Source organism: Phalangium opilio, unplaced genomic scaffold (assembly GCF_054372755.1).
Source record: "Phalangium opilio isolate 3A_F unplaced genomic scaffold, DU_Popi_V2 ptg000095l_1, whole genome shotgun sequence".
Taxonomy (NCBI): Eukaryota; Metazoa; Arthropoda; class Arachnida; order Opiliones; family Phalangiidae; genus Phalangium; species Phalangium opilio.
Window position 1 is genome coordinate 3,736,744 of NW_028324200.1, and position 15,323 is coordinate 3,752,066.

General features: G+C 39.8%; 44 non-coding genes and 16 pseudogenes across 44 annotated transcripts; all 60 read left to right on the forward strand.

The window, feature by feature from the left end:
• The first annotated feature begins 78 nt into the window (after nt 1–78).
• LOC149636955 (5S ribosomal RNA) lies at nt 79–197 on the forward strand. The gene has a single exon (XR_016372504.1). It is a non-coding gene; the product is annotated as a 5S ribosomal RNA (ribosomal RNA).
• A 131-nt stretch (nt 198–328) lies between these two features.
• On the forward strand, nt 329–447 carry LOC149636956 (5S ribosomal RNA; annotated as a pseudogene).
• Nucleotides 448–579: 132 nt separating this feature from the next.
• On the forward strand, nt 580–698 carry LOC149636957 (5S ribosomal RNA). The gene has a single exon (XR_016373329.1). It is a non-coding gene; the product is annotated as a 5S ribosomal RNA (ribosomal RNA).
• A 135-nt stretch (nt 699–833) lies between these two features.
• LOC149636958 (5S ribosomal RNA) lies at nt 834–952 on the forward strand. The gene has a single exon (XR_016372755.1). It is a non-coding gene; the product is annotated as a 5S ribosomal RNA (ribosomal RNA).
• Nucleotides 953–1,087: 135 nt separating this feature from the next.
• LOC149636959 (5S ribosomal RNA) lies at nt 1,088–1,206 on the forward strand. The gene has a single exon (XR_016372919.1). It is a non-coding gene; the product is annotated as a 5S ribosomal RNA (ribosomal RNA).
• A 136-nt stretch (nt 1,207–1,342) lies between these two features.
• Nucleotides 1,343–1,461, forward strand: LOC149636960 (5S ribosomal RNA). Its single transcript, XR_016372926.1, has one exon. It is a non-coding gene; the product is annotated as a 5S ribosomal RNA (ribosomal RNA).
• Nucleotides 1,462–1,596: 135 nt separating this feature from the next.
• LOC149636961 (5S ribosomal RNA) lies at nt 1,597–1,715 on the forward strand. Its single transcript, XR_016373485.1, has one exon. It is a non-coding gene; the product is annotated as a 5S ribosomal RNA (ribosomal RNA).
• A 131-nt stretch (nt 1,716–1,846) lies between these two features.
• On the forward strand, nt 1,847–1,965 carry LOC149636962 (5S ribosomal RNA). Its single transcript, XR_016373071.1, has one exon. It is a non-coding gene; the product is annotated as a 5S ribosomal RNA (ribosomal RNA).
• A 132-nt stretch (nt 1,966–2,097) lies between these two features.
• On the forward strand, nt 2,098–2,216 carry LOC149636963 (5S ribosomal RNA). Its single transcript, XR_016373330.1, has one exon. It is a non-coding gene; the product is annotated as a 5S ribosomal RNA (ribosomal RNA).
• Nucleotides 2,217–2,347: 131 nt separating this feature from the next.
• On the forward strand, nt 2,348–2,466 carry LOC149636964 (5S ribosomal RNA; annotated as a pseudogene).
• A 132-nt stretch (nt 2,467–2,598) lies between these two features.
• On the forward strand, nt 2,599–2,717 carry LOC149636965 (5S ribosomal RNA). Its single transcript, XR_016373331.1, has one exon. It is a non-coding gene; the product is annotated as a 5S ribosomal RNA (ribosomal RNA).
• A 135-nt stretch (nt 2,718–2,852) lies between these two features.
• LOC149636966 (5S ribosomal RNA) lies at nt 2,853–2,971 on the forward strand (annotated as a pseudogene).
• A 131-nt stretch (nt 2,972–3,102) lies between these two features.
• On the forward strand, nt 3,103–3,221 carry LOC149636967 (5S ribosomal RNA; annotated as a pseudogene).
• Nucleotides 3,222–3,354: 133 nt separating this feature from the next.
• On the forward strand, nt 3,355–3,473 carry LOC149636968 (5S ribosomal RNA). Its single transcript, XR_016372907.1, has one exon. It is a non-coding gene; the product is annotated as a 5S ribosomal RNA (ribosomal RNA).
• Nucleotides 3,474–3,609: 136 nt separating this feature from the next.
• On the forward strand, nt 3,610–3,727 carry LOC149636969 (5S ribosomal RNA; annotated as a pseudogene).
• Nucleotides 3,728–3,866: 139 nt separating this feature from the next.
• On the forward strand, nt 3,867–3,985 carry LOC149636970 (5S ribosomal RNA; annotated as a pseudogene).
• Nucleotides 3,986–4,117: 132 nt separating this feature from the next.
• LOC149636971 (5S ribosomal RNA) lies at nt 4,118–4,236 on the forward strand. Its single transcript, XR_016372523.1, has one exon. It is a non-coding gene; the product is annotated as a 5S ribosomal RNA (ribosomal RNA).
• A 131-nt stretch (nt 4,237–4,367) lies between these two features.
• On the forward strand, nt 4,368–4,486 carry LOC149636972 (5S ribosomal RNA; annotated as a pseudogene).
• A 131-nt stretch (nt 4,487–4,617) lies between these two features.
• On the forward strand, nt 4,618–4,736 carry LOC149636973 (5S ribosomal RNA). The gene has a single exon (XR_016372775.1). It is a non-coding gene; the product is annotated as a 5S ribosomal RNA (ribosomal RNA).
• A 140-nt stretch (nt 4,737–4,876) lies between these two features.
• On the forward strand, nt 4,877–4,995 carry LOC149636974 (5S ribosomal RNA). The gene has a single exon (XR_016373409.1). It is a non-coding gene; the product is annotated as a 5S ribosomal RNA (ribosomal RNA).
• Nucleotides 4,996–5,135: 140 nt separating this feature from the next.
• Nucleotides 5,136–5,254, forward strand: LOC149636975 (5S ribosomal RNA). The gene has a single exon (XR_016372771.1). It is a non-coding gene; the product is annotated as a 5S ribosomal RNA (ribosomal RNA).
• Nucleotides 5,255–5,385: 131 nt separating this feature from the next.
• LOC149636976 (5S ribosomal RNA) lies at nt 5,386–5,504 on the forward strand (annotated as a pseudogene).
• Nucleotides 5,505–5,639: 135 nt separating this feature from the next.
• LOC149636977 (5S ribosomal RNA) lies at nt 5,640–5,758 on the forward strand. Its single transcript, XR_016372756.1, has one exon. It is a non-coding gene; the product is annotated as a 5S ribosomal RNA (ribosomal RNA).
• A 135-nt stretch (nt 5,759–5,893) lies between these two features.
• Nucleotides 5,894–6,012, forward strand: LOC149636978 (5S ribosomal RNA). The gene has a single exon (XR_016373549.1). It is a non-coding gene; the product is annotated as a 5S ribosomal RNA (ribosomal RNA).
• A 141-nt stretch (nt 6,013–6,153) lies between these two features.
• LOC149636979 (5S ribosomal RNA) lies at nt 6,154–6,272 on the forward strand. Its single transcript, XR_016373418.1, has one exon. It is a non-coding gene; the product is annotated as a 5S ribosomal RNA (ribosomal RNA).
• A 139-nt stretch (nt 6,273–6,411) lies between these two features.
• On the forward strand, nt 6,412–6,530 carry LOC149636980 (5S ribosomal RNA; annotated as a pseudogene).
• A 131-nt stretch (nt 6,531–6,661) lies between these two features.
• LOC149636981 (5S ribosomal RNA) lies at nt 6,662–6,780 on the forward strand (annotated as a pseudogene).
• Nucleotides 6,781–6,911: 131 nt separating this feature from the next.
• On the forward strand, nt 6,912–7,030 carry LOC149636982 (5S ribosomal RNA). The gene has a single exon (XR_016372777.1). It is a non-coding gene; the product is annotated as a 5S ribosomal RNA (ribosomal RNA).
• A 140-nt stretch (nt 7,031–7,170) lies between these two features.
• Nucleotides 7,171–7,289, forward strand: LOC149636983 (5S ribosomal RNA). Its single transcript, XR_016373410.1, has one exon. It is a non-coding gene; the product is annotated as a 5S ribosomal RNA (ribosomal RNA).
• Nucleotides 7,290–7,429: 140 nt separating this feature from the next.
• On the forward strand, nt 7,430–7,548 carry LOC149636984 (5S ribosomal RNA). Its single transcript, XR_016372772.1, has one exon. It is a non-coding gene; the product is annotated as a 5S ribosomal RNA (ribosomal RNA).
• A 131-nt stretch (nt 7,549–7,679) lies between these two features.
• On the forward strand, nt 7,680–7,798 carry LOC149636985 (5S ribosomal RNA; annotated as a pseudogene).
• Nucleotides 7,799–7,933: 135 nt separating this feature from the next.
• Nucleotides 7,934–8,052, forward strand: LOC149636986 (5S ribosomal RNA). The gene has a single exon (XR_016372757.1). It is a non-coding gene; the product is annotated as a 5S ribosomal RNA (ribosomal RNA).
• A 135-nt stretch (nt 8,053–8,187) lies between these two features.
• Nucleotides 8,188–8,306, forward strand: LOC149636987 (5S ribosomal RNA). The gene has a single exon (XR_016373550.1). It is a non-coding gene; the product is annotated as a 5S ribosomal RNA (ribosomal RNA).
• A 141-nt stretch (nt 8,307–8,447) lies between these two features.
• Nucleotides 8,448–8,566, forward strand: LOC149636988 (5S ribosomal RNA). Its single transcript, XR_016373412.1, has one exon. It is a non-coding gene; the product is annotated as a 5S ribosomal RNA (ribosomal RNA).
• Nucleotides 8,567–8,707: 141 nt separating this feature from the next.
• On the forward strand, nt 8,708–8,826 carry LOC149636989 (5S ribosomal RNA). Its single transcript, XR_016373419.1, has one exon. It is a non-coding gene; the product is annotated as a 5S ribosomal RNA (ribosomal RNA).
• A 139-nt stretch (nt 8,827–8,965) lies between these two features.
• On the forward strand, nt 8,966–9,084 carry LOC149636990 (5S ribosomal RNA; annotated as a pseudogene).
• A 132-nt stretch (nt 9,085–9,216) lies between these two features.
• On the forward strand, nt 9,217–9,335 carry LOC149636991 (5S ribosomal RNA). Its single transcript, XR_016372524.1, has one exon. It is a non-coding gene; the product is annotated as a 5S ribosomal RNA (ribosomal RNA).
• A 131-nt stretch (nt 9,336–9,466) lies between these two features.
• Nucleotides 9,467–9,585, forward strand: LOC149636992 (5S ribosomal RNA; annotated as a pseudogene).
• A 131-nt stretch (nt 9,586–9,716) lies between these two features.
• Nucleotides 9,717–9,835, forward strand: LOC149636993 (5S ribosomal RNA). The gene has a single exon (XR_016372778.1). It is a non-coding gene; the product is annotated as a 5S ribosomal RNA (ribosomal RNA).
• Nucleotides 9,836–9,975: 140 nt separating this feature from the next.
• On the forward strand, nt 9,976–10,094 carry LOC149636994 (5S ribosomal RNA). The gene has a single exon (XR_016373414.1). It is a non-coding gene; the product is annotated as a 5S ribosomal RNA (ribosomal RNA).
• Nucleotides 10,095–10,234: 140 nt separating this feature from the next.
• LOC149636995 (5S ribosomal RNA) lies at nt 10,235–10,353 on the forward strand. Its single transcript, XR_016372773.1, has one exon. It is a non-coding gene; the product is annotated as a 5S ribosomal RNA (ribosomal RNA).
• A 131-nt stretch (nt 10,354–10,484) lies between these two features.
• On the forward strand, nt 10,485–10,603 carry LOC149636996 (5S ribosomal RNA; annotated as a pseudogene).
• Nucleotides 10,604–10,738: 135 nt separating this feature from the next.
• On the forward strand, nt 10,739–10,857 carry LOC149636997 (5S ribosomal RNA). The gene has a single exon (XR_016372759.1). It is a non-coding gene; the product is annotated as a 5S ribosomal RNA (ribosomal RNA).
• Nucleotides 10,858–10,992: 135 nt separating this feature from the next.
• On the forward strand, nt 10,993–11,111 carry LOC149636998 (5S ribosomal RNA). The gene has a single exon (XR_016373551.1). It is a non-coding gene; the product is annotated as a 5S ribosomal RNA (ribosomal RNA).
• A 141-nt stretch (nt 11,112–11,252) lies between these two features.
• LOC149636999 (5S ribosomal RNA) lies at nt 11,253–11,371 on the forward strand. Its single transcript, XR_016373415.1, has one exon. It is a non-coding gene; the product is annotated as a 5S ribosomal RNA (ribosomal RNA).
• Nucleotides 11,372–11,512: 141 nt separating this feature from the next.
• Nucleotides 11,513–11,631, forward strand: LOC149637000 (5S ribosomal RNA). Its single transcript, XR_016372887.1, has one exon. It is a non-coding gene; the product is annotated as a 5S ribosomal RNA (ribosomal RNA).
• Nucleotides 11,632–11,762: 131 nt separating this feature from the next.
• LOC149637001 (5S ribosomal RNA) lies at nt 11,763–11,881 on the forward strand. The gene has a single exon (XR_016373089.1). It is a non-coding gene; the product is annotated as a 5S ribosomal RNA (ribosomal RNA).
• A 135-nt stretch (nt 11,882–12,016) lies between these two features.
• On the forward strand, nt 12,017–12,135 carry LOC149637002 (5S ribosomal RNA). Its single transcript, XR_016372698.1, has one exon. It is a non-coding gene; the product is annotated as a 5S ribosomal RNA (ribosomal RNA).
• A 140-nt stretch (nt 12,136–12,275) lies between these two features.
• On the forward strand, nt 12,276–12,394 carry LOC149637003 (5S ribosomal RNA). Its single transcript, XR_016372584.1, has one exon. It is a non-coding gene; the product is annotated as a 5S ribosomal RNA (ribosomal RNA).
• A 135-nt stretch (nt 12,395–12,529) lies between these two features.
• Nucleotides 12,530–12,648, forward strand: LOC149637004 (5S ribosomal RNA; annotated as a pseudogene).
• A 141-nt stretch (nt 12,649–12,789) lies between these two features.
• Nucleotides 12,790–12,908, forward strand: LOC149637005 (5S ribosomal RNA). The gene has a single exon (XR_016373333.1). It is a non-coding gene; the product is annotated as a 5S ribosomal RNA (ribosomal RNA).
• A 131-nt stretch (nt 12,909–13,039) lies between these two features.
• LOC149637006 (5S ribosomal RNA) lies at nt 13,040–13,158 on the forward strand. Its single transcript, XR_016373090.1, has one exon. It is a non-coding gene; the product is annotated as a 5S ribosomal RNA (ribosomal RNA).
• A 136-nt stretch (nt 13,159–13,294) lies between these two features.
• On the forward strand, nt 13,295–13,413 carry LOC149637007 (5S ribosomal RNA). Its single transcript, XR_016372899.1, has one exon. It is a non-coding gene; the product is annotated as a 5S ribosomal RNA (ribosomal RNA).
• A 140-nt stretch (nt 13,414–13,553) lies between these two features.
• On the forward strand, nt 13,554–13,672 carry LOC149637008 (5S ribosomal RNA). Its single transcript, XR_016373552.1, has one exon. It is a non-coding gene; the product is annotated as a 5S ribosomal RNA (ribosomal RNA).
• A 141-nt stretch (nt 13,673–13,813) lies between these two features.
• LOC149637009 (5S ribosomal RNA) lies at nt 13,814–13,932 on the forward strand. Its single transcript, XR_016373416.1, has one exon. It is a non-coding gene; the product is annotated as a 5S ribosomal RNA (ribosomal RNA).
• A 141-nt stretch (nt 13,933–14,073) lies between these two features.
• Nucleotides 14,074–14,192, forward strand: LOC149637010 (5S ribosomal RNA). Its single transcript, XR_016372889.1, has one exon. It is a non-coding gene; the product is annotated as a 5S ribosomal RNA (ribosomal RNA).
• Nucleotides 14,193–14,323: 131 nt separating this feature from the next.
• On the forward strand, nt 14,324–14,442 carry LOC149637011 (5S ribosomal RNA). The gene has a single exon (XR_016373091.1). It is a non-coding gene; the product is annotated as a 5S ribosomal RNA (ribosomal RNA).
• A 135-nt stretch (nt 14,443–14,577) lies between these two features.
• On the forward strand, nt 14,578–14,696 carry LOC149637012 (5S ribosomal RNA). The gene has a single exon (XR_016372699.1). It is a non-coding gene; the product is annotated as a 5S ribosomal RNA (ribosomal RNA).
• A 140-nt stretch (nt 14,697–14,836) lies between these two features.
• LOC149637013 (5S ribosomal RNA) lies at nt 14,837–14,955 on the forward strand. The gene has a single exon (XR_016372585.1). It is a non-coding gene; the product is annotated as a 5S ribosomal RNA (ribosomal RNA).
• Nucleotides 14,956–15,090: 135 nt separating this feature from the next.
• Nucleotides 15,091–15,209, forward strand: LOC149637014 (5S ribosomal RNA; annotated as a pseudogene).
• The last annotated feature ends 114 nt before the right edge of the window (nt 15,210–15,323 follow it).

Here is a 15,323-nt window from a genome sequence, read left to right on the forward strand (position 1 = left end):
GAGTTTCTTTTTTTTCAAACATGCAGAAAGTTAATTTGTCAAATTAGTTTTAAATTCGAATAACTAACTAAAGTTCTCGGCAACGGCCATATCACGCTGAAAACACCGGTTCTCGTCCGATCACCGAAGTTAAGCAGCGTCGAGCGCAGTCAGTACTTGGGAGGGAGACTACTTAGGAACACTGCGTGCCGTTGTCTTTTACAGTGTAGTTTCCTTTTTTAAAATCCACCAGATAAGAGAAAAGCAAACAGAGTTTCTTTTTTTTCAAACATGCAGAAGGGTAATTTGTCAAATTAGTTTTAAATTCGAATAACTAACTAAAGTTCTCGGCAACGGCCATATCACGCTGAAAACACCGGTTCTCGTCCGATCACCGAAATTAAGCAGCGTCAAGCGCAGTCAGTACTTGGGAGGGAGACCAATTAGGAACACTGCGTGCCGTTGTCTTTTACAGTGTAGTTTCCTTTTTTAAAATCCACCAGATATGAGAAAAGCAAACAGAGTTTCTTTTTTTTTCAAACATGCAGAAGGGTAATTTGTCTAATTAGTTTTAAATTCGAATAACTAACCACAGTTCTCGGCAACGGCCATATCACGCTGAAAACACCGGTTCTCGTCCGATCACCGAAGTTAAGCAGCGTCGAGCGCAGTCAGTACTTGGGAGGGAGACCACTTAGGAACACTGCGTGCCGTTGTCTTTTACGCTTTAGTTTCCTTTTTTAAAATCCAACAGATATGAGAAAAGCAAAGAGAGTTTCCTTTTTTTAAAAAAAACATGGAGAAGGGTAATTTGTCTAATAAGTTTTAAATTCGAATTATTAACTAAAGTTCTCGGCAACGGCCATATCACGCTGAAAACACCGGTTCTCGTCCGATCACCGAAGTTAAGCAGCGTCGAGCGCAGTCAGTACTTGGGAGGGAGACCACTTAGGAACACTGCGTGCCATTGTCTTTTACACTTTAGTTTCCTTTTTTAAAATCCAACAGATATGAGAAAAGCAAAGAGAGTTTCCTTTTTTTTAAAAAAACATGGAGAAGGGTAATTTGTCTAATAAGTTTTAAATTCGAATTATTAACTAAAGGTCTCGGCGACGGCCATATCACGCTGAAAACACCGGTTCTCGTCCGATCACCGAAGTTAAGCAGCGTCGAGCGCAGTCAGTACTTGGGAGGGAGACCACTTAGGAACACTGCGTGCCATTGTCTTTTACACTTTAGTTTCCTTTTTTAAAATCCAACAGATATGAGAAAAGCAAAGAGAGTTTCCTTTTTTTTTAAAAAAACATGGAGAAGGGTAATTTGTCTAATAAGTTTTAAATTCGAATTATTAACTAAAGGTCTCGGCGACGGCCATATCACGCTGAAAACACCGGTTCTCGTCCGATCACTGAAGTTAAGCAGCGTCGAGCGCAGTCAGTACTTGGGAGGGAGACCACTTAGGAACACTGCGTGCCATCGTCTTTTACACTTTAGTTTCCTTTTTTTTATCCATCAGATATGAGAAAAGCAAAGAGAGTTTCCTTTTTTTTTAAAAAAACATGGAGAAGGGTAATTTGTCTAATAAGTTTTAAATTCGAATTATTAACTAAAGGTCTCGGCGACGGCCATATCACGCTGAAAACACCGGTTCTCGTCCGATCACCGAAGTTAAGCAGCGTCGAGCGCAGTCAGTACTTGGGAGGGAGACCACTTAGGAACACTGCGTGCCGTTGTCTTTTACAGTGTAGTTTCCTTTTTTAAAATCCACAAGATATGAGAAAAGCAAACAGAGTTTCTTTTTTTTCAAACATGCAGAAGGGTAATTTGTCAAATTAGTTTTAAATTCGAATAACTAACTAAAGTTCTCGGCAACGGCCATATCACGCTGAAAACACCGGTTCTCGTCCGATCTTCGAAGTTAAGCAGCGTCGAGCGCAGTCAGTACTTGGGAGGGAGACCACTTAGGAACACTGCGTGCCGTTGTCTTTTACAGTGTAGTTTCCTTTTTTAAAATCCACCAGATATGAGAAAAGCAAACAGAATTTCTTTTTTTTTCAAACATGCAGAAAGTTAATTTGTCAAATTAGTTTTAAATTCGAATAACTAACTAAAGTTCTCGGCAACGGCCATATCACGCTGAAAACACCGGTTCTCGTCCGATCACCGAAGTTAAGCAGCGTCGAGCGCAGTCAGTACTTGGGAGGGAGACCACTTAGGAACACTGCGTGCCGTTGTCTTTTACAGTGTAGTTTCCTTTTTTAAAATCCACCAGATAAGAGAAAAGCAAACAGAGTTTCTTTTTTTTCAAACATGCAGAAGGGTAATTTGTCAAATTAGTTTTAAATTCGAATAACTAACTAAAGTTCTCGGCAACAGCCATATCACGCTGAAAACACCGGTTCTCGTCCGATCACCGAAATTAAGCAGCGTCAAGCGCAGTCAGTACTTGGGAGGGAGACCAATTAGGAACACTGCGTGCCGTTGTCTTTTACAGTGTAGTTTCCTTTTTTAAAATCCACCAGATATGAGAAAAGCAAACAGAGTTTCTTTTTTTTTCAAACATGCAGAAGGGTTATTTGTCTAATTAGTTTTAAATTCGAATAACTAACCACAGTTCTCGGCAACGGCCATATCACGCTGAAAACACCGGTTCTCGTCCGATCACCGAAGTTAAGCAGCGTCGAGCGCAGTCAGTACTTGGGAGGGAGACCACTTAGGAACACTGCGTGCCGTTGTCTTTTACACTTTAGTTTCCTTTTTTAAAATCCAACAGATATGAGAAAAGCAAAGAGAGTTTCCTTTTTTTTAAAAAAACATGGAGAAGGGTAATTTGTCTAATAAGTTTTAAATTCGAATTATTAACTAAAGTTCTCGGCAACGGCCATATCACGCTGAAAACACCGGTTCTCGTCCGATCACCGAAATTAAGCAGCGTCAAGCGCAGTCAGTACTTGGGAGGGAGACCACTTAGGAACACTGCGTGCCGTTGTCTTTTACAGTGTAGTTTCCTTTTTTAAAATCCACCAGATATGAGAAAAGCAAACAGAGTTTCTTTTTTTTCAAACATGCAGAAGGGTAATTTGTCAAATTAGTTTTAAATTCGAAAAACTAACTAAAGTTCTCGGCAACGGCCATATCACGCTGAAAACACCGGTTCTCGTCCGATCACCGAAATTAAGCAGCGTCAAGCGCCGTCAGTACTTGGGAGGGAGACCAATTAGGAACACTGCGTGCCGTTGTCTTTTACAGTGTAGTTTCCTTTTTTAAAATCCACCAGATATGAGAAAAGCAAACAGAGTTTCTTTTTTTTTTCAAACATGCAGAAGGGTAATTTGTCTAATTAGTTTTAAATTCGAATAACTAACCACAGTTCTAGGCAACGGCCATATCACGCTGAAAACACCGGTTCTCGTCCGATCACCGAAGTTAAGCAATGTCGAGCGCAGTCAGTACTTGGGAGGGAGACCACTTAGGAACACTGCGTGCCGTTGTCTTTTACACTTTAGTTTCCTTTTTTAAAATCCAACAGATATGAGAAAAGCAAAGAGAGTTTCCTTTTTTTTTAAAAAAACATGGAGAAGGGTAATTTGTCTAATAAGTTTTAAATTCGAATTATTAACTAAAGTTCTCGGCAACGGCCATATCACGCTGAAAACACCGGTTCTCGTCCGATCACCGAAGTAAGCAGCGTCGAGCGCAGTCAGTACTTGGGAGGGAGACCACTTAGGAACACTGCGTGCCGTTGTCTTTTACAGTTTAGTTTCCTTTTTTAAAATCTACCAGATATGAGAAAAGCAAACAGAGTTTCTTTTTTTTATTTTTTGAAAACATACAGAAGGGTAATTTGTCAAATTAGTTTTAAATTCGAATAACTAACTAAAGTTCTCGGCAACGGCCATATCACGCTGAAAACACCGGTTCTCGTCCGATCACCGAAGTTAAGCAGCGTCGAGCGCAGTCAGTAATTGGGAAGGAGACCACTTAGGAACACTGCGTGCCGTTGTCTTTTACAGTGTAGTTTCCTTTTTTAAAATCCACCAGATATGAGAAAAGCAAACAGAGCTTCTTTTTTTTTCAAACATGCAGAAAGTTAATTTGTCAAATTAGTTTTAAATTCGAATAACTAACTAAAGTTCTCGGCAACGGCCTTATCACGCTGAAAACACCGGTTCTCGTCCGATCACCGAAGTTAAGCAGCGTCGAGCGCAGTCAGTACTTGGGAGGGAGACCACTTAGGAACACTGCGTGCCGTTGTCTTTTACAGTGTAGTTTCCTTTTTTAAAATCCACCAGATATGAGAAAAGCAAACAGAGTTTCTTATCTTTCAAACATGCAGAAGGGTAATTTGTCAAATTAGTTTTAAATTCGAATAACTAACTAAAAATCTCGGGGACGGCCATATCACGCTGAAAACACCGGTTCTCGTCCGATCACCGAAATTAAGCAGCGTCAAGCGTAGTCAGTACTTGGGAGGGAGACCACTTAGGAACACTGCGTGCCGTTGTCTTTTACAGTGTAGTTTCCTTTTTTAAAATCCACCAGATATGAGAAAAGCAAACAGAGTTTCTTTTTTTTCAAACATGCAGAAAGTTAATTTGTCAAATTAGTTTTAAATTCGAATAACTAACTAAAGTTCTCGGCAACGGCCAAATCACGCTGAAAACACCGGTTCTCGTCCGAGCACCGAAGTTAAGCAGCGTCGAGCGCAGTCAGTACTTGGGAGGGAGACCACTTAGGAACACTGCGTGCCGTTGTCTTTTACAGTGTAGTTTCCTTTTTTAAAATCCACCAGATATGAGAAAAGCAAACAGAGTTTCTTTTTTTTTAATTTTTGAAAACATGCAGAAGGGTAATTTGTCAAATTAGTTTTAAATTCGAATAACTAACTAAAGTTCTCGGCAACGGCCATATCACGCTGAAAACACCGGTTCTCGTCCGATCACCGAAGTTAAGCAGCGTCGAGCGCAGTCAGTACTTCGGAGGGAGACCACTTAGGAATACTGCGTGCCGTTGTCTTTTACAGTTTAGTTTCCTTTTTTAAAATCTACCAGATATGAGAAAAGCAAACATAGTTTCTTTTTTTTTATTTTTTGAAAACATGCAGAAGGGTAATTTGTCAAATTAGTTTTAAATTCGAATAACTAACTAAAGTTCTCGGCAACGGCCATATCACGCTGAAAACACCGGTTCTCGTCCGATCACCGAATTTAAGCAGCGTCGAGCGCAGTCAGTACTTGGGAGGGAGACCACTTAGGAACACTGCGTGCCGTTGTCTTTTACAGTGTAGTTTCCTTTTTTAAAATCCACCAGATATGAGAAAAGCAAACAGAGTTTCTTATCTTTCAAACATGCAGAAGGGTAATTTGTCAAATTAGTTTTAAATTCGAATAACTAACTAAAGTTCTCGGCAACGGCCATATCACGCTGAAAACACCGGTTCTAGTCCGATCACCGAAATTAAGCAGCGTCAAGCGCAGTCAGTACTTGGGAGGGAGACCACTTAGGAACATTGCGTGCCGTTGTCTTTCACACTTTAGTTTCCTTTTTTAAAATCCAACAGATATGAGAAAAGCAAAGAGAGTTTCCTTTTTTTTAAAAAAACATGGAGAAGGGTAATTTGTCTAATAAGTTTTAAATTCGAATTATTAACTAAAGTTCTCGGCAACGGCCATATCACGCTGAAAACACCGGTTCTCGTCCGATCACCGAAGTTAAGCAGCGTCGAGCGCAGTCAGTACTTGGGAGGGAGACCACTTAGGAACACTGCGTGCCATTGTCTTTCACACTTTAGTTTCCTTTTTTAAAATCCAACAGATATGAGAAAAGCAAAGAGAGTTTCCTTTTTTTTAAAAAAACATGGAGAAGGGTAATTTGTCTAATAAGTTTTAAATTCGAATTATTAACTAAAGTTCTCGGCAACGGCCATATCACGCTGAAAACACCGGTTCTCGTCCGATCACCGAAGTTAAGCAGCGTCGAACGCAGTCAGTACTTGGGAGGGAGACCACTTAGGAATACTGCGTGCCGTTGTCTTTTACAGTTTAGTTTCCTTTTTTAAAATCTACCAGATATGAGAAAAGCAAACAGAGTTTATTTTTTTTTATTTTTTTGAAAACATGCAGAAGGGTAATTTGTCAAATTAGTTTTAAATTCGAATAACTAACTAAAGTTCTCGGCAACGGCCATATCACGCTGAAAACACCGGTTCTCGTCCGATCACCGAAGTTAAGCAGCGTCGAGCGCAGTCAGTACTTCGGAGGGAGACCACTTAGGAACACTGCGTGCCGTTGTCTTTTACAGTTTAGTTTCCTTTTTTAAAATCTACCAGATATGAGAAAAGCAAACAGAGTTTCTTTTTTTTATTTTTTGAAAACATACAGAAGGGTAATTTGTCAAATTAGTTTTAAATTCGAATAACTAACTAAAGTTCTCGGCAACGGCCATATCACGCTGAAAACACCGGTTCTCGTCCGATCACCGAAGTTAAGCAGCGTCGAGCGCAGTCAGTAATTGGGAAGGAGACCACTTAGGAACACTGCGTGCCGTTGTCTTTTACAGTGTAGTTTCCTTTTTTAAAATCCACCAGATATGAGAAAAGCAAACAGAGTTTCTTATCTTTCAAACATGCAGAAGGGTAATTTGTCAAATTAGTTTTAAATTCGAATAACTAACTAAAAATCTCGGGGACGGCCATATCACGCTGAAAACACCGGTTCTCGTCCGATCACCGAAATTAAGCAGCGTCAAGCGTAGTCAGTACTTGGGAGGGAGACCACTTAGGAACACTGCGTGCCGTTGTCTTTTACAGTGTAGTTTCCTTTTTTAAAATCCACCAGATATGAGAAAAGCAAACAGAGTTTCTTTTTTTTCAAACATGCAGAAAGTTAATTTGTCAAATTAGTTTTAAATTCGAATAACTAACTAAAGTTCTCGGCAACGGCCAAATCACGCTGAAAACACCGGTTCTCGTCCGAGCACCGAAGTTAAGCAGCGTCGAGCGCAGTCAGTACTTGGGAGGGAGACCACTTAGGAACACTGCGTGCCGTTGTCTTTTACAGTGTAGTTTCCTTTTTTAAAATCCACCAGATATGAGAAAAGCAAACAGAGTTTCTTTTTTTTTAATTTTTGAAAACATGCAGAAGGGTAATTTGTCAAATTAGTTTTAAATTCGAATAACTAACTAAAGTTCTCGGCAACGGCCATATCACGCTGAAAACACCGGTTCTCGTCCGATCACCGAAGTTAAGCAGCGTCGAGCGCAGTCAGTACTTCGGAGGGAGACCACTTAGGAATACTGCGTGCCGTTGTCTTTTACAGTTTAGTTTCCTTTTTTAAAATCTACCAGATATGAGAAAAGCAAACATAGTTTCTTTTTTTTTATTTTTTGAAAACATGCAGAAGGGTAATTTGTCAAATTAGTTTTAAATTCGAATAACTAACTAAAGTTCTCGGCAACGGCCATATCACGCTGAAAACACCGGTTCTCGTCCGATCACCGAATTTAAGCAGCGTCGAGCGCAGTCAGTACTTGGGAGGGAGACCACTTAGGAACACTGCGTGCCGTTGTCTTTTACAGTGTAGTTTCCTTTTTTAAAATCCACCAGATATGAGAAAAGCAAACAGAGTTTCTTATCTTTCAAACATGCAGAAGGGTAATTTGTCAAATTAGTTTTAAATTCGAATAACTAACTAAAGTTCTCGGCAACGGCCATATCACGCTGAAAACACCGGTTCTAGTCCGATCACCGAAATTAAGCAGCGTCAAGCGCAGTCAGTACTTGGGAGGGAGACCACTTAGGAACACTGCGTGCCGTTGTCTTTCACACTTTAGTTTCCTTTTTTAAAATCCAACAGATATGAGAAAAGCAAAGAGAGTTTCCTTTTCTTTAAAAAAACATGGAGAAGGGTAATTTGTCTAATAAGTTTTAAATTCGAATTATTAACTAAAGTTCTCGGCAACGGCCATATCACGCTGAAAACACCGGTTCTCGTCCGATCACCGAAGTTAAGCAGCGTCGAGCGCAGTCAGTACTTGGGAGGGAGACCACTTAGGAACACTGCGTGCCATTGTCTTTCACACTTTAGTTTCCTTTTTTAAAATCCAACAGATATGAGAAAAGCAAAGAGAGTTTCCTTTTTTTTAAAAAAACATGGAGAAGGGTAATTTGTCTAATAAGTTTTAAATTCGAATTATTAACTAAAGTTCTCGGCAACGGCCATATCACGCTGAAAACACCGGTTCTCGTCCGATCACCGAAGTTAAGCAGCGTCGAACGCAGTCAGTACTTGGGAGGGAGACCACTTAGGAATACTGCGTGCCGTTGTCTTTTACAGTTTAGTTTCCTTTTTTAAAATCTACCAGATATGAGAAAAGCAAACAGAGTTTCTTTTTTTTTATTTTTTTGAAAACATGCAGAAGGGTAATTTGTCAAATTAGTTTTAAATTCGAATAACTAACTAAAGTTCTCGGCAACGGCCATATCACGCTGAAAACACCGGTTCTCGTCCGATCACCGAAGTTAAGCAGCGTCGAGCGCAGTCAGTACTTCGGAGGGAGACCACTTAGGAATACTGCGTGCCGTTGTCTTTTACAGTTTAGTTTCCTTTTTTAAAATCTACCAGATATGAGAAAAGCAAACAGAGTTTATTTTTTTTTATTTTTTTGAAAACATGCAGAAGGGTAATTTGTCAAATTAGTTTTAAATTCGAATAACTAACTAAAGTTCTCGGCAACGGCCATATCACGCTGAAAACACCGGTTCTCGTCCGATCACCGAAGTTAAGCAGCGTCGAGCGCAGTCAGTACTTCGGAGGGAGACCACTTAGGAACACTGCGTGCCGTTGTCTTTTACAGTTTAGTTTCCTTTTTTAAAATCTACCAGATATGAGAAAAGCAAACAGAGTTTCTTTTTTTTATTTTTTGAAAACATACAGAAGGGTAATTTGTCAAATTAGTTTTAAATTCGAATAACTAACTAAAGTTCTCGGCAACGGCCATATCACGCTGAAAACACCGGTTCTCGTCCGATCACCGAAGTTAAGCAGCGTCGAGCGCAGTCAGTAATTGGGAAGGAGACCACTTAGGAACACTGCGTGCCGTTGTCTTTTACAGTGTAGTTTCCTTTTTTAAAATCCACCAGATATGAGAAAAGCAAACAGAGCTTCTTTTTTTTTCAAACATGCAGAAAGTTAATTTGTCAAATTAGTTTTAAATTCGAATAACTAACTAAAGTTCTCGGCAACGGCCTTATCACGCTGAAAACACCGGTTCTCGTCCGATCACCGAAGTTAAGCAGCGTCGAGCGCAGTCAGTACTTGGGAGGGAGACCACTTAGGAACACTGCGTGCCGTTGTCTTTTACAGTGTAGTTTCCTTTTTTAAAATCCACCAGATATGAGAAAAGCAAACAGAGTTTCTTATCTTTCAAACATGCAGAAGGGTAATTTGTCAAATTAGTTTTAAATTCGAATAACTAACTAAAAATCTCGGGGACGGCCATATCACGCTGAAAACACCGGTTCTCGTCCGATCACCGAAATTAAGCAGCGTCAAGCGTAGTCAGTACTTGGGAGGGAGACCACTTAGGAACACTGCGTGCCGTTGTCTTTTACAGTGTAGTTTCCTTTTTTAAAATCCACCAGATATGAGAAAAGCAAACAGAGTTTCTTTTTTTTCAAACATGCAGAAAGTTAATTTGTCAAATTAGTTTTAAATTCGAATAACTAACTAAAGTTCTCGGCAACGGCCAAATCACGCTGAAAACACCGGTTCTCGTCCGAGCACCGAAGTTAAGCAGCGTCGAGCGCAGTCAGTACTTGGGAGGGAGACCACTTAGGAACACTGCGTGCCGTTGTCTTTTACAGTGTAGTTTCCTTTTTTAAAATCCACCAGATATGAGAAAAGCAAACAGAGTTTCTTTTTTTTTAATTTTTGAAAACATGCAGAAGGGTAATTTGTCAAATTAGTTTTAAATTCGAATAACTAACTAAAGTTCTCGGCAACGGCCATATCACGCTGAAAACACCGGTTCTCGTCCGATCACCGAAGTTAAGCAGCGTCGAGCGCAGTCAGTACTTCGGAGGGAGACCACTTAGGAATACTGCGTGCCGTTGTCTTTTACAGTTTAGTTTCCTTTTTTAAAATCTACCAGATATGAGAAAAGCAAACATAGTTTCTTTTTTTTTATTTTTTGAAAACATGCAGAAGGGTAATTTGTCAAATTAGTTTTAAATTCGAATAACTAACTAAAGTTCTCGGCAACGGCCATATCACGCTGAAAACACCGGTTCTCGTCCGATCACCGAATTTAAGCAGCGTCGAGCGCAGTCAGTACTTGGGAGGGAGACCACTTAGGAACACTGCGTGCCGTTGTCTTTTACAGTGTAGTTTCCTTTTTTAAAATCCACCAGATATGAGAAAAGCAAACAGAGTTTCTTATCTTTCAAACATGCAGAAGGGTAATTTGTCAAATTAGTTTTAAATTCGAATAACTAACTAAAGTTCTCGGCAACGGCCATATCACGCTGAAAACACCGGTTCTAGTCCGATCACCGAAATTAAGCAGCGTCAAGCGCAGTCAGTACTTGGGAGGGAGACCACTTAGGAACACTGCGTGCCGTTGTCTTTCACACTTTAGTTTCCTTTTTTAAAATCCAACAGATATGAGAAAAGCAAAGAGAGTTTCCTTTTCTTTAAAAAAACATGGAGAAGGGTAATTTGTCTAATAAGTTTTAAATTCGAATTATTAACTAAAGTTCTCGGCAACGGCCATATCACGCTGAAAACACCGGTTCTCGTCCGATCACCGAAGTTAAGCAGCGTCGAGCGCAGTCAGTACTTGGGAGGGAGACCACTTAGGAACACTGCGTGCCATTGTCTTTCACACTTTAGTTTCCTTTTTTAAAATCCAACAGATATGAGAAAAGCAAAGAGAGTTTCCTTTTTTTTAAAAAAACATGGAGAAGGGTAATTTGTCTAATAAGTTTTAAATTCGAATTATTAACTAAAGTTCTCGGCAACGGCCATATCACGCTGAAAACACCGGTTCTCGTCCGATCACCGAAGTTAAGCAGCGTCGAACGCAGTCAGTACTTGGGAGGGAGACCACTTAGGAATACTGCGTGCCGTTGTCTTTTACAGTTTAGTTTCCTTTTTTAAAATCTACCAGATATGAGAAAAGCAAACAGAGTTTCTTTTTTTTTATTTTTTTGAAAACATGCAGAAGGGTAATTTGTCAAATTAGTTTTAAATTCGAATAACTAACTAAAGTTCTCGGCAACGGCCATATCACGCTGAAAACACCGGTTCTCGTCCGATCACCGAAGTTAAGCAGCGTCGAGCGCAGTCAGTACTTCGGAGGGAGACCACTTAGGAATACTGCGTGCCGTTGTCTTTTACAGTTTAGTTTCCTTTTTTAAAATCTACCAGATATGAGAAAAGCAAACAGAGTTTCTTTTTTTTTTATTTTTTGAAAACATGCAGAAGGGTAATTTGTCAAATTAGTTTTAAATTCGAATAACTAACTAAAGTTCTCGGCAACGGCCATATCACGCTGAAAACACCGGTTCTCGTCCGATCACCGAAGTTAAGCAGCGTCGAGAGCAGTCAGTACTTGGGAGGGAGACCACTTAGGAACACTGCGTGCCGTTGTCTTTTACAGTGTAGTTTCCTTTTTTAAAATCCACCAGATATGAGAAAAGCAAACAGAGTTTCTTATCTTTCAAACATGCAGAAGGGTAATTTGTCAAATTAGTTTTAAATTCGAATAACTAACTAAAGTTCTCGGCAACGGCCATATCACGCTGAAAACACCGGTTCTCGTCCGATCAGCGAAGTTAAGCAGCGTCGAGCGCAGTCAGTACTTGGGAGGGAGACCACTTAGGAACACTGCGTGCCGTTGTCTTTCACACTTTAGTTTCCTTTTTTAAAATCCAACAGATATGAGAAAAGCAAAGAGAGTTTCCTTTTTTTTAAAAAAACATGGAGAAGGGTAATTTGTCTAATAAGTTTTAAATTCGAATTATTAACTAAAGTTCTCGGCAACGGCCATATCACGCTGAAAACACCGGTTCTCGTCCGATCACCGAAGTTAAGCAGCGTCAAGCGCAGTCAGTACTTGGGAGGGAGACCACTTAGGAACACTGCGTGCCGTTGTCTTTTACAGTTTAGTTTCCTTTTTTAAAATCTACCAGATATGAGAAAAGCAAACAGAGTTTCTTTTTTTTTATTTTTTGAAAACATGCAGAAGGGTAATTTGTCAAATTAGTTTTAAATTCGAATAACTAACTAAAGTTCTCGGCAACGGCCATATCACGCTGAAAACACCGGTTCTCGTCCGATCACCGAAGTTAAGCAGCGTCGAGCGCAGTCAGTACGTGGGAGGGAGACCACTTAGGAACACTGCGTGCCGTTGTCTTTTACACTTTAGTTTCCTTTTTTAAAATCCAACAGATATGAGAAAAGCAAAGAGAGTTTCCTTTTTTTAAAAAAAACATGGAGAAGGGTAATTTGTCAAATAAGTTTTATATTCGAATTATTAACTAAAGTTCTCGGCAACGGCCATATCACGCTGAAAACATCGGTTCTCGTCCGATCACCGAAGTTAAGCAGCGTCGAACGCAGTCAGTATTTGGGAGGGAGACCACTTAGGAATACTGCGTGCCGTTGTCTTTTACAGTTTAGTTTCCTTTTTCTAAAATCTACCAGATATAAGAAAAGCAAACAGAGTTTCTTTTTTTTTATTTTTTGAAAACATGCAGAAGGGTAATTTGTCAAATTAGTTTTAAATTCGAATAACTAACTAAAGTTCTCGGCAACGGCCATATCACGCTGAAAACACCGGTTCTCGTCCGATCACCGAAGTTAAGCAGCGTCGAGCGCAGTCAGTACTTGGGAGGGAGACCACTTAGGAACACTGCGTGCCGTTGTCTTTTACAGTGTAGTTTCCTTTTTTAAAATCCACCAGATATGAGAAAAGCAAACAGAGTTTCTTATCTTTCAAACATGCAGAAGGGTAATTTGTCAAATTAGTTTTAAATTCGAATAACTAACTAAAGTTCTCGGCAACGGCCATATCACGCTGAAAACACCGGTTCTCGTCCGATCAGCGAAGTTAAGCAGCGTCGAGCGCAGTCAGTACTTGGGAGGGAGACCACTTAGGAACACTGCGTGCCGTTGTCTTTCACACTTTAGTTTCCTTTTTTAAAATCCAACAGATATGAGAAAAGCAAAGAGAGTTTCCTTTTTTTTTAAAAAAACATGGAGAAGGGTAATTTGTCTAATAAGTTTTAAATTCGAATTATTAACTAAAGTTCTCGGCAACGGCCATATCACGCTGAAAACACCGGTTCTCTTCCGATCACCGAAGTTAAGCAGCGTCAAGCGCAGTCAGTACTTGGGAGGGAGACCACTTAGGAACACTGCGTGCCGTTGTCTTTTACAGTTTAGTTTCCTTTTTTAAAATCTACCAGATATGAGAAAAGCAAACAGAGTTTCTTTTTTTTTATTTTTTGAAAACATGCAGAAGGGTAATTTGTCAAATTAGTTTTAAATTCGAATAACTAACTAAAGTTCTCGGCAACGGCCATATCACGCTGAAAACACCGGTTCTCGTCCGATCACCGAAGTTAAGCAGCGTCGAACGCAGTCAGTACTTGGGAGGGAGACCACTTAGGAATACTGCGTGCCGTTGTCTTTTACAGTTTAGTTTCCTTTTTTAAAATCTACCAGATATGAGAAAAGCAAACAGAGTTTCTTTTTTTTTATTTTTTTGAAAACATGCAGAAGGGTAATTTGTCAAATTAGTTTTAAATTCGAATAACTAACTAAAGTTCTCGGCAACGGCCATATCACGCTGAAAACACCGGTTCTCGTCCGATCACCGAAGTTAAGCAGCGTCGAGCGCAGTCAGTACTTCGGAGGGAGACCACTTAGGAATACTGCGTGCCGTTGTCTTTTACAGTTTAGTTTCCTTTTTTAAAATCTACCAGATATGAGAAAAGCAAACAGAGTTTCTTTTTTTTTTATTTTTTGAAAACATGCAGAAGGGTAATTTGTCAAATTAGTTTTAAATTCGAATAACTAACTAAAGTTCTCGGCAACGGCCATATCACGCTGAAAACACCGGTTCTCGTCCGATCACCGAAGTTAAGCAGCGTCGAGAGCAGTCAGTACTTGGGAGGGAGACCACTTAGGAACACTGCGTGCCGTTGTCTTTTACAGTGTAGTTTCCTTTTTTAAAATCCACCAGATATGAGAAAAGCAAACAGAGTTTCTTATCTTTCAAACATGCAGAAGGGTAATTTGTCAAATTAGTTTTAAATTCGAATAACTAACTAAAGTTCTCGGCAACGGCCATATCACGCTGAAAACACCGGTTCTCGTCCGATCAGCGAAGTTAAGCAGCGTCGAGCGCAGTCAGTACTTGGGAGGGAGACCACTTAGGAACACTGCGTGCCGTTGTCTTTCACACTTTAGTTTCCTTTTTTAAAATCCAACAGATATGAGAAAAGCAAAGAGAGTTTCCTTTTTTTTAAAAAAACATGGAGAAGGGTAATTTGTCTAATAAGTTTTAAATTCGAATTATTAACTAAAGTTCTCGGCAACGGCCATATCACGCTGAAAACACCGGTTCTCGTCCGATCACCGAAGTTAAGCAGCGTCAAGCGCAGTCAGTACTTGGGAGGGAGACCACTTAGGAACACTGCGTGCCGTTGTCTTTTACAGTTTAGTTTCCTTTTTTAAAATCTACCAGATATGAGAAAAGCAAACAGAGTTTCTTTTTTTTTATTTTTTGAAAACATGCAGAAGGGTAATTTGTCAAATTAGTTTTAAATTCGAATAACTAACTAAAGTTCTCGGCAACGGCCATATCACGCTGAAAACACCGGTTCTCGTCCGATCACCGAAGTTAAGCAGCGTCGAGCGCAGTCAGTACGTGGGAGGGAGACCACTTAGGAACACTGCGTGCCGTTGTCTTTTACACTTTAGTTTCCTTTTTTAAAATCCAACAGATATGAGAAAAGCAAAGAGAGTTTCCTTTTTTTAAAAAAAACATGGAGAAGGGTAATTTGTCAAATAAGTTTTATATTCGAATTATTAACTAAAGTTCTCGGCAACGGCCATATCACGCTGAAAACATCGGTTCTCGTCCGATCACCGAAGTTAAGCAGCGTCGAACGCAGTCAGTATTTGGGAGGGAGACCACTTAGGAATACTGCGTGCCGTTGTCTTTTACAGTTTAGTTTCCTTTTTCTAAAATCTACCAGATATAAGAAAAGCAAACAGAGTTTCTTTTTTTTTATTTTTTGAAAACATGCAGAAGGGTAATTTGTCAAATTAGTTTT